The sequence below is a fragment of the Sorex fumeus genome, unplaced genomic scaffold (assembly GCF_029834395.1).
Source record: "Sorex fumeus unplaced genomic scaffold, SorFum_2.1 ptg000079l, whole genome shotgun sequence".
NCBI classification, from domain to species: Eukaryota; Metazoa; Chordata; class Mammalia; order Eulipotyphla; family Soricidae; genus Sorex; species Sorex fumeus.
In genome coordinates this window covers 4,439,738-4,452,840 of record NW_026606136.1, presented here as the reverse complement: position 1 = coordinate 4,452,840, position 13,103 = coordinate 4,439,738, and positions in this window count along the sequence as shown.

Here is a 13,103-nt window from a genome sequence, read left to right as displayed (position 1 = left end):
TCTTTTGTTTTCTGGTTGCTGTTGTTTTGGGGGGAGGAGTGGGGCCACATTTAGCTGTGCTCATTTGCTCCTGGCTCTATGCACATGAGGATCACTTTAGTGGTTCTCTGGGGGACCATATGCCAAGCTGAAATCGAATCAGGACTGTCTGTGTACAAGGCAAGTGTCTTAATCCCTGTACCCAGTAGTCATTTTAGAGTCCTTATTATACTTAAGCTATTGGATGTACTTGATATTACTGAGAACTCCTTTTTAATTTGATGAATATGACCTCAAACATGGGTTTTTTCCTAACTCACTGACTGTTGATTCCTGGTGTTTCCATTGGCTCTGCATCATTCCCAGTATTTAGTTTCCTCCTTCTCCTCCTCCTCCTCCTCCTTCACCTTTTGTTTTTTGTCTTATTTTTGACCACACAGAGTTTTCTGGCTCTGTGATTAGGGATCACTCCTGGCAAGGCCTGGGGAATCATCACACAAAATCACAAATCATCCTGTTATTCGTCGATTGCCTCGAGCAGGCCCCAGTAACGTCTCCTTCATCCTAGCCCTGAGATTATATTCAAGGCTCTTTAGGAGAATGAGACCCATCATTGTTACTGGTATTTGGCATATTGGGTACGCCAAGGGGAGTTTGCCAGACTCTGCCCTGTGGGCAGGCTACATTCGGTAACCTGCCAGTTTGTCCAAAGTAGGAATGAGATAATAAGATGTCACTCTTCTCTTTCGGGATCTGGTTTTTATAGTCTCTGAGTCTTGGCCGCTGATGGGATTACATGGCGCCCGGGGGCCAGTTGGTGGGTGTGACCCCCGCCTACTGGAATTTGGAGGATCTGGGTGGAGGACGCTCGGCCCAAATCCGAGTAGGCTTGGAGATCTCGGCCCCGGAACCCGCATGACTTTGTCCCTCTGCCAGTATCTTCATGTGTGCGGAGAGTGGTCTCAGCATGGTGGTGGCTGGTCCTGGAGGTCTTTGGCTGCCGGAGCCCTGATCGGGGCGGGGAGGAAAACGATCATATGGGGAATTGAACTCAGGTGTTGAACTTGGCAAGGCAAATGCCTTACCTGATGTACTATCTCTCCAGCCCTCTTCCTTCTACTTCTATTCTCACTCTCTAACTGAGCTTGCCTAAGGTCATGCTTTAGGATGGCATTTAGAAGTAGGTCTCAGGCTTAAGGGTTAAGGTGCTTGTTTTGAATGTGATTAACTTCAGTTCAATCCTTGGCACCATATATGGTCCCCAAGTACCACTAGAGGGTCACTCTTGAGCACAGAGCCAGATAGACCTCTGAACACCACCATGTATCTACCCACCAAAATAATAATTTTTAAAATTTTAAGTAGATCTCTACTTAAAATCTCTCTCCCTAGGAATCCAGCTATATATATATATATATATATATATCATAATATACTGTCACACAGTAGGTGCTGATGTTGCAGTGTACCTTGAGTTCTGCCCATTGAGTACCCAAAATCCATTTTTACTTTCATTTGATTTCTTAGGGGGGAAATCTGAAAACTTCTGTTCATTATATCCATTATTTTTACTCTCTATTTTCACATACTCTTAATCCCGAAGTGGCTAAGAAACTCAAGTGCTAAAATAATATGAAGTAGAGAAAGAATGGAAAGAAGGATTCTGCTGAGAAGGCGGGAGGGGTCTGACCCAGGAGCAGAGATTCCTTCCTGGTTTCCTCCTGCCTAACAAGGGCTGTTGCCGAGACAAGCTTTATTCACGTAGTATTCTGAGCAATTTTTAGAAGACGTGATTGTTATAATAATCTGGGAAAAGGGTTTGGCCTCCCATGGAAGAAGAGCTGGCTGTTAGACACCAGATTCCCAGACCCGCGGTAGGAAAACAGATCAGGAGGCAAAGAGGGAGGCCGGGGCTTCAGGCGGGTTTGGAAGCAGGAGTAGGGGCAGGAGGAGACCCAGCCTTTAATCCCCGCTCCCTCTGCGCTGCTGCGGGGGCTGGGGGAGAAGCAAGGGTCTTCCTCGAGGGTCGGCCCGGGAGCCTGGCCCGGAATGCGCCACCAGCAAGGTGCTCTCACAGCGCTTTGGGGGTCCAGGTCCCGCGCCGCCCTGCACGCTCACAGCCTTTCCTCCCGGTCCAGGTCTGCGGGCTCCATCTCTCCCTGCCTCCCACGCCCGGCTGCGCGGTCCAGGTGCTGGGGCCTTGGTCCAGGTGCGGGGGGCCTCGGGCATGGGGCCCTGGCAGCTGAGCGCAAGGGCGGAACTGCGTGGTGGGGCGGGACTGGGACGACCCCCGGACACATGGCTCAGGATGGGTATATAGGGGCCCTCGTGGGCAGCCCGAGCTTACACTGCTTCTCCCCGACTCCTTGGTAGTCTACTAGTGGGAGACCCTCGACCCCCACCCTTCGCTTTCTCCTATCTGGTACTAGCAAGTCCTCATCATGATGAGGAGGGGCCTCTCGAGGGTGTGGAGGGAGAGTGCGCAGTACCCCGGGGGTGGGGAGACCTGCTTGCACTTGGGGCAACTTGCCTTCAGACCCCTGTGGCCGGGCCTGGAGAGCTGCGTTATCCATGCAGACCCCTCGTGTAGGACCCTTCGGGAGAGCTGCCGCCGGTGGGGGGGTGGAAAGACCCGACCTGGGTGAGAGCGGGTTTGTGGCAGGTCTGAACTTCCACCTATGCCCCAGGAAATTCCTCGGTTCCACTCCCCACCAGAGCCGCACCTTCTTCGGTGCTCCCTGCAGCCCGCACCCAGGCCCTGCACCCCGCGCACTTCTTGTGCTCCCGCTCCAGGCTCCAGCCCAGTGACTCCCTGCTGAGTCACCTGGAGCATGGGGGAGCCATCCACCTAGGGAATGGAGGCGCCCCTTCATAAAAGGCTTTTTCCTGCAGTTCCACAGGTAGTGAGAAGATATTGTTGAAACCTGCACTTTTAGCTTTAATTCGGGAAGTCTGCGGCTGAAACTTTCTAAAACTTTGAAACTTATTGAAGCCAGGCCTTAAAGCCCATTAAAGGGTATTTCATTTAAACCAGAGTAAACTAGTCCTGACAATATAGCCTTTGTTTAGAAACTTGACATTACATATAGCTCGAGAATTTTGTATGTCTATGTCGTGTCTAGATGTATTGGAAACTCCTTTAGCGAAGTCAGTGTGAAAGAGGTCACATTGTAAAACAAGGAATTGTGTATCAAAGTTTGGAAATAGTAACCATTTAGAAACACTGTTACAGTGAATTGTCAGCTTCTTACCCTCACACAAGCACAGCTTTTCTAACACCTAACTGGAGGGAAAAACAACATTCTCTGGCAGAAGAGGGTAAGTTCACATGGCACTGAAATTAATATTATTTTAGATAACATTATTTTGGGGGTTTTGTTTGTTTTTTGGGTCACATCCAGCGACGCACAGGGGTTACTCCTGGCTCTGCACTCAGGAATTACTCCTGGCGGTGCTGGGGGGCTGGGGGGGAACCATATGGGATGCTGGGAATTGAATCCAGGTTGGAAAATGTCCTATCTGCTATGATATTGCTCCAGACCCTATTTTAGATAATATTATTTGTTCTGTCCATGGAACAATGTTCCAGAACCAGGCCAATTTTTCTCATCTCCTCAAGAACATTAAAGCAATATGTAATTTGAAGTATCTCTTTTCTCCCTCTTTGTCTGAAAACACTGGCCTAAAGTAACTAAAGTACAATTTCATGTTATATTTTTGCTGTTTTAGTAGGATTATGAATAACATATTTCAGCAATTCAGTGAAATACAGTTTTATAAAATAACAAATTGAAAGGTAGTGAATTAAACTGATCTTTTTTTCTCTGCAAAATTATTTTTCATTTATCTTTAAATGGCACTAACTGGAAAGATGGAACAGGGGTTAAGCATGCAACTGATGTGGTTTCCTGCACTTATGGTTCCCACCGCCCTCCCACTCCCCATCTCCCGGCACCAACCAGCAGAAGTGACTTCTGAGCACAGAGCTAGGAATAACCCTTGTCCACCACTAGGTGGGGCACAATCCTCACTCTCCCAAATTGTCTTTAAATTGTGAGTTCCACCACTGACTTTAAAACATAATTTAAAACACTGGAGAGAGCTCATTAATATAAGTGCATACTTCGTATGAAAGAAGCTCAAGCTTAGTTTCTGGGACTACATGGTCTCCTGAGCACTTCAGGGAGCAGCAAAGGGCTGCAAGTAACCTCTAAATACCATTAGGTGTGACCCCCAACACTAACTACACATACATATGTGTGTATATACATATAGATATATATACATATAAATATATATATACATATATATATAACTCAAGAGACTACAGATAAACATGGCATGAACTTGGCCCTGGGCTTTATTCTTGACACCATATGGTCCCCTGAACACTGCCAGGAATAACCAAGACAACCCCCAAAATGTGTTAAGGCGTCGTTAAAAAGTGAATCAAGTTTTCTTTTATTTCTTTTTTTTTCCCCTTTATTTTATTTTATTTTTTTTAAAGTTGTAGATTTACAATTTTTTGTGCTTTGGTTTCAATTATACAATGATCAGATACCCATCCCTCCACCAGTGCCCATTTTCCACCACCATGGATAATATCCCTCCCACCCCCATCCCCCCATCCCCCCTGTCTCTGTGGCAGGGAAATCCCCTGTGTTCTCTCTCTCCTTTTGGGTGTTGTGGTCTGCAAAAGAGGCATTGAGTGGCAAACATGTTCAGTCCATAGTCTACTTTCGACATGCATCTCCCCTCCTGGGAGGATCCTCCAAACATCCTTTATTTGGTGCTCCCTTCTCTATCTGAACAGCCCTTTCCTCTAGGATACCCGGCTGGCCTCTAAGTTATGGAGTAATCCTCCTGGTGCTGATCTCAGCTATTCTTGGGTATTAATCTCATACTTTGTTACTTTATATCCCCCAGATGAATGCAATCTTTCTATGTCTATCCCTCTCTTTCTGACTCATTTCGCTTAGCATGATACTTTCCATATTGTACCACTTGTATGTAAATTTCATGACTTCATCTTTTCTAAGAGCTACATAGTACTCCATTGTGTAGATGTACCAAAGTTTCTTTAACCAGTCATCTGTTCTTGGGCATTCAGGTTTCTTCCAGTTTCTGGCTATTGTAATTCTTTTATTTCTATTAAAGTACTTTTTCTTCTACTTTTTCAAATATAATTTGATTCTATTCCTGAATGGTTTAAAACAAATCCTGTCATAACCCACATTTTCATAACCGTCATATTCACTGGCTCATATTCATTATGCTATGGGTATTATTCAGACTTAATTATTATTACTAAAAGATAGGCAAATTTCCTTCATCAAGAGAGTGATCATTAATACCAATCTGAGCGCAAAGCACATACAAATAATAACAGGGCCCTTTGATTTTTCTTGTCTTACTCTTTTGAGTCTCAGCTTGAATTAGGGTATCTAGATGCGCACCTGGGCTGTGAGAACCAGCCACAAATTGGTCTCTCAAGGAAATAGATTGTAATCAAAGATTAGGGTACAGAAAGCTATTTGAAAGTACCCCTGAGATCAAACCAATTTTCTGTCTCTTCTTAAGCAATATAAAAGAGGGAAATGTTCCCTCCACCCCAGGCCAATAGGAAAATTCAAGACCCAGGTATTCTTTCCCGTTTGGAGAGTCTCCTTTCAGAGCCAATTTTGGAGAATACATTTTTATTTTAGTTACGGAAATATTTTAATAAAATACCTGTTAATAATACTGGCAAAATATTTTCTTTTAATGAAGCACCATGATTTACAAAGTTATTCATTGCTGTTTTAGATATACAATATTGCAGTACTGATTCCACAACCAGTGTCAATTTCCCCCCACCAGTGTTCCCAGGTTTGCTTTTTAAGTTTGGTTGCAAAGTTTGAGTCTCTTGACTTCAGTGTTGCTTACTCTGTGGTTTGGATATTTGTCTCTGTCATTCCTTAACACTGCCTTTTTACCTGACTCCCTGGCCTGGCCTCATTGCTTCTCATCTGTCTCTTCTCCCCATCTCTCCACTCTTTTTATTTATTTTTCATTAGTGAATCACTGTGAGGTACAGTTACAAACTTACAAACTTTCATGTTTGCATGTCAGTCATACAACGATTGTTTACCCATTCCTCCACCTGTGCCCATTCTCCTCCATCAATGTTCCCAGTATCCCTCCCACCACCCCACCCCGCCTCTGCGGCAGGGCATTCCCTTTTGTTCTCTCTCTTTTTGGGTGTTGTGGTTTGCAATAGAGGTATTGAGTGGCCATCATGTTCAGTCTGTAGTCTACTTTCGGCATGCATCTTTCAACCTGAACGGGTCCTCCCAACATCCTTTACTTGGTGTTCCCTTCTCTATCTGAGCTGCCTTCCCCCCCTCCACCCCCTCCCCCCAGCATATGAGGCCAGTTTTCCAAGCAGTGGAGCAGACCTGGTTCTTATCTCTACTACTCTTGGGTGTTAAGTCTCCCATTCTATTGCTTTATATTCCACAGATGAGTGCAATCTTTCTATGTCTATCCCTCTCTTTCTGACTCATTTCACTTAGCATGATACTTTCTATGTTGATCCACCTATATGCAAATTTCATGACTTCATCGTTGCTAACAGCTGCATAGTATTCCATTGTGTAGATGTATCAAAGTTTCTTCAACCAGTCATCTGTTCTCGGGCACTCGGGTTTTTTCCAGATTTTGGCTACTGTGAATAGTGCAGCTATGAACATAGAATTGCAGGTGTCAATTCGACTATACTTTTTTTGCCTCTCCGGGATATATTCCCAGGAGTGGTATTACTGGGTCAAATGGTAGCTCAATTTCTAATTTTTTGAGAATCATCCATACTGTTTTCCAAAAGGGCTGAACCAGTCGGCATTCCCACCAGCAGTGAAGGAGAGTCCCTTTCTCACCACATCCATGCCAACACTGGTTGCTTTTGTTCTTTTGGATGTGGGCAGTCTCTGTGGTGTGAGATGATATCTCATTGTTGTTTTGATCTGCATCTCCCTGATGATTAATGATGTAGAGCATTTTCTCATGTACCTTTTTGCTATTCATATTTCTTCTTTGAGAAAGTTTCTGTTCATTTCATAGCCCCATTTTCTGATGGGGTTGGGTATTTTCTTCTTGTAGAGTTCAATCAGTGCCTTGTAAATCCTTGATATCAACCCCTAATCGGATGGGTATTGGGTGAATATCCTTTCCCATTTTGTAGAGTCTGTATTTTGGTCACTGTTTCTTTTGCCATCTCTCCACTCTTTTTTTCCTTCTCCTCCCTATACTCTGGGGCCAAGGTTGATCAGGGCACACCTTTCTCTTTAAAACATTGCATTTCTTCATCCAGTTATTCTAAATATCACAGTGATTGTTATCCTGTGTCTATTCCTTTTCTGACAGGAAATATCTATTCCTTTCCTTTTAATTTACTTAGCAAGATGTCTTCCAGTTTTCCATCCTCATTGCCCCAAATTTCATGATTTCAACCTCCTGACAGCTACGTAGTATTACATTGTACATATATACCATATCTTCATAATCTACTTATCTGTCATTGGACATCTAAGTTGATTCCAAATCTTACCTATTATACTCAGTGATGTAATGAATAATGGTGTGCATACATTTTTTGAATGAATTTTTTCTGTCCTAGGAGATATATATATGTGTATATATATGTGTATATATATATATATATATATATAATTGCTGGGTCAGATGGAAGCTCAATTTTGAGTTTGCTGAGTAGCGTTCATATTATTTCCCATAGGGGTTGGACCAGACAACATTTCCACCAGCAGCAGATGAGGGACTTTTTTATCACATCCCTTCAAACAAGGATTGTTCTCAGTATTTTTTATATGTGACTAGCAAACCAGTTTTAAAACTTTGAAATTTCAGTGGGTGGCTATAGTTCATCAGTAAAACTCTTGCCTTGCTTGTTTGAGGTCTTGGCTTCAATACTGGCACCGCAAAAGAAAAAAGGCTTATTTGGGGCTGGGATCTGACTCAATTGTAGGGCACTTACCTTGTGTGTAAGAGGTACTAATTTTATTTTCCTTTTATTTGGCTTCGGGGCAACACCCGGCAGTTCTCAAGGGCAACTTCTGACTTTGAGCTCAGGGATTACTCCTAATGAGCTAGGGAGATCATGTGAGATACTAGGAACTATTGAACCCGGGTTGGTCACATGCAAGGCAAGCACCTACCCACTGTACTATCTTTCCGGTCCAAGGTACTGAATTTAATTCCTGGCACAACATGGTTCCCTCAGCACTGCTGGAATTGATACGTGAGTCTGAAGCTGGGTTTAGACTTTATGCACCATCTGATGTGGTTCAAAACAACAAACAAAAGAAACTGGAATTTTAATTATAATCTTCATTATTAGTGATCTATTTATAAAATATAATGTAATGTAATAAATTTACTACACATTTCAGATGTTTCATAAGAACTAAAGAACATTTCTTCTCAATATTTTCCATTGTTGTTTTTATGTGGCCCTAAAGGGTTTTCCATGTCCTTTGCTTCTGTTTTCAAACTCAATTCTTACTGCCAATTAGGTAGAGAAATATCTAAGCATGATCCACCCAGCTTTTATATCCTGCATGGCTGAACTTTAATGAAAGCTTTAGTTTTTCCAAAAGTCCAGTTTTTCACTTTTTTTGACTGGGGAGGAAAAGTAGTTGGGGGAAAAATGCTTTGAGCTTGTGAACCATGTAATTTCATTTGAACAGAGGAATTCCAAAAATACTTGCTTATTGAAAGGGAGTTATGTTGTTTGTTGGAACTTGTTATGGAGCATAAGTACTAGTTCTTTCCTTCCCTGTTCTTCCTCATAAACATACAAAAAAATAAAAACTGACTGACTGGACAGGAAAATAGTGCAGAAGAGGGTAAGTTGGATCAGTGTTTTTCAATTGCTGGTCTACGGACTGGTGCCCATATGCAGAAATTTCCTGCCGGTCGATAAATAAGTTCTTGCTGTTTAACATAGGATATGCTTGAATCATACAGTGGTACCATTCTAAATATTGGTATATAAATGCTCTTATTTAAATAACTATTTTTATTTCTTCCTTTGTGGTCTGTGAAATAGTTCTGTTTCAACCAATCTTCGGGTATAAAAGGATTGTAGTTGACCCACCAGTTAAGCTTGCACAACCTACTCCTTCTTTGGGAGATCTACTTTCTTTTGGTGGGGAGGGGGTGCACACTTGATGGTTCTCAGGGCTTACTCTGGCTTGTTGTATAGGGATTATTCCTGGCAATGCCCAGGGGATCATATGCTTATGAGGCAAGAGCCCTACCCTTTCCAGTCCCAAGACAACTACCTGACAATCATGGATCCCGCCTCAACTGTGTCAACTCCCAAATGATAAATCAAAGGCTTCATCTTGCCAGGTCATGAAGACTAGGTGTACTGAGATCCTGACATTTCATCAGATCCGCTCACTAACTGTGTAAATACTACACTGAACTTGCACGATTGCTGGTGGCCATCTGGTCAACTAGAAAAAAATTTTTTAATTTACTGTTCAGTTTTAGATATCTGTGAGAAGACTAAGTGCTAATATGTAATTGAGTAATTCTCATTTTAAAAATTATCTACTATGTGCCAGTAATGTACTGAGAACTTATATAGCAATTAGGTGATTCAATCCCCACAACAATTTTCTTTGGAATTCTGAAGCTTAAAGAGGCGAAGCTCTCATTGCCTTGCATGTGACTGACCTAGGTTTGATCCTTAGCAACACATATGATCCCATGGTACAGCTAGGAGTGAACCCTGAGCGCATAGCCAGAAGTAAGGCCTGAGTATTGCCTGCTGTGCCACAAAAGCAAAACAAACAAGAGTAAACAGGTAAAGCAACCAGGATCTAAGGAATCAGGTAGATCATTGCTCAAATTTGAAGTGATAGAACTTTTCAGACAAACAGCAGTTAAAGCAATTAATGACTATTAAACAGGTCCTGCAAGAAACTATAAACTTGGGACTGCAGCAATAACCAAAGTGTTACCAAACCATCAGACCTACATCACAGGAAACCCATTGGTAACTAACCACTGTACCTTATCTATAATCCTCCCCATAATAGTATTAAACATTACTTAGAATTATTATACTTATTATAACAATCATAAAGACATGATGATACATTAATAAATGTAATGTATGCAAACAAGTCTGTACTGTAACATAAACACAAACTAGAAAATAAAGTTAGAAGGCTTACTGTTGGATGTGAAGTCTGATTGTAACATATGTAAAGTCACTTTTTTTACTTTATTTTTATAAAGTTGTTAACAATAATTTATTACATTTAGTATTTCAACACCAATCTCACTACCATTACACTTTCCCACCCTCATTATTTTGAATTTTCCCACCACCACCCAAACCTTTCCCCAAGCAGGCCCTAAATAATTTATTTTGTATTGCTTGTTATGAATAATCTGCTAAAAATGATTTTAAAAAGTGCCTTTAGAGGAAAGTGTGTGAAGATTGTTATACCTCACCCTGTCATTAAGCCCTTGCAATAAGAGATTACTAACATGTTGTTACAAGTTGAGCCCTGTGTGCTAATTTTTTTTGGCCTTGTGTGCTAAAATATATATATATATATATACATACACACACACACACATATATATATATTTTTTTTATCGAGATCGGTTACCTTCTACTTCATACCCAATCAAATATGGTGTGCTCTTGGTACATCAGTGGCGTAGACTATGAGATACTTCAGGAATTCTAAAAATTTAAATAGGGTTATACAGTTGTAGTTAATTTTTTAACTAGATAGTGACTTTGGGGTCCAGAAGTATCTCTGCAGCCCGTTGTTCTCTTCTGAGATTTATTTGTGAGTCTCTGTGTTATGGCCGCTAAGGAGTTTATATGGCACCATAGGCAGTGTGTGGGCATGACTGCCAGGCTCCCAGAAGAACAGGAATATGGGTGGAGGCCACCCATTCCCAATTCAGTGAGTTCCTGGAGATTTTTGTCACAAAACCTGCATGCCTGGGTTTTTCAGCAGATTCATTCTCATGGATGAGGCTTATCCTGAGCCTGTGAAGACAGGCCTTGAGCATGGCTGCGATTGGGTTCTGGAGGCTTTCAGCTGCCAGGGCTCTGTTGAGTGGGTGGAAAGACTCACCCACCCTTATCTGGGTTGCCCCAGATGATAAAGTCACTATTATCTTACTCACTTTTGGCCCTTTACACACGTATACACACATAATTAATTGTAAATTTATGTATATTTAATTGGAAACATTTAGCAGCAATAGCGATTGTTCTGTTTGATCACGTATTGAAAATGACATACCCAATTGGACTGGAGAAAGTACAGGGGATGAAGCACTTGCTTTGCATGCTGCTGACCCCAGTCAATTCCTGATACCACATATAGTCCCTCAAGGACTTCCAGGAATAATCTATGGGTATGCCACACAGACCCCAAAACCAAGTCAAAAATATTATTTTAAAAGACATACCTAAATGTTCTTGTTTTGTGTGGGGGGTGAGGGGTGGGGGGTTGGTGGGTGGGGGGTGAGGGTTTGCAGAACTCCCAAGCAGTTCTCAGGAGACCTGGAGGCTACTCTCAACACTACTGGTCTACCAAGGTGGGGGATCCAGGCTAGGATAATGCCATGATGCAGTTCCCACAACCACCAGAAAGGTCTCCAGAGATACACCGGGCTGTGCTTGAGGACCTCTAGGATTACTCAGTGTTTCTGGGGAGTTGGGGGGCAAATAGTGCGTGGATCGAACCAGGTTGGACCTCTATTCTATCAGGGTTGACATACCTAAAATTTCTATGCATATCTATACACTGGCTCTTCACATGCTACCTGTCTGAATGCAAGGTTCCGTCCCAATGGAAAACCAGCAGGACCATTCCGTTGTACAAGAAGGAAGAAGGAAGACATCAACAACATCGGCAACTATCACCTGATCTGCCTGTTGTCTGTCGTCTACAAGTGGTTCACTGGAGTCATCCTGAATAGGATTGACAAAACACTAGATGAAGAACAACGATGTGAGCAAGCTGGTTTCTGGAACGCATTCAGCACTATCGACCATATCCACATGGTGACCAAGCTCATTGAGTTTTCGTGAGAGTTCAAGATGCTGCTCTGTCTAACGTTAATCGATTTAAAGAAGACCTTTGATTCTGTTGAGACTGAAGCTGTCATTAAAGCCTTAGCCAAAAAGGGTGTTCAAACTCAGTACATCAGGATCCTCCATGAGCAAGGTCTGGGAGATATATATATATATATATATATATATATATATATATATACATATATATATATAGAGAGAGAGAGCGATAGCACAGCGGTAAGGCATTTGCCTTGCACGCAGCCAACATGGCCGACCCGAGTTCGATTCCTCCGCCCCTCTCGGAGAGCCCGGCAAGCTACTGAGAGTATCTCGCCCGCACGGCAGAGCCTGGCAAGCTCCCCGTGACGTATTCGATATGCCAAACACAGTAACAACAAAGTCTCCAATGGAGACGTTACTGGGCCCACTCGAGCAAATCGATGAACAACGGGAGGGCCTTTATATCACTGTCCTCCCGTTGTTCATCGATTTGCTCAAGCGCGCCCAGTAACGTCTCCATTGTGAGACTTTCTATTACTGTTTTTGGCATATCAAATACGTCACGTTAGCTTGCCAGGTTTGCCGTGTGGGCGAGATACTCCTGGTAGCTTGCTGGGGTCTCTGAGACAGGCGGAGGAATCAAACCTGGGTCGGCCGGGTCGGCCACGTGCAAGGCAAATGCCCTACCCGCTGTGCTATTGCTCCAGTCCAGGTATTATATGTACACATACATATACATATATACTCCTCTACTCATATAATAAACGTCTTTATTGTTTTGCTAAAAAAATAAAATCATAGGGAAGAAATGTAATGCCAACTGTCCTGCAGAAAAATGTACTGAGTTATACTTCCCTTAAGAGTGTCCTTGTCTCAGATAGAGAAGAGAGCACCAAATAAAGGGTGTTGTGAAGACCCTCCCAGGGTGGGAGAGACATGCTAAAAGCAGTCTATAGACCAAACATGATTGCCACTCAATGCCTCTCTGGCAAAACACAGGACCCAAAAG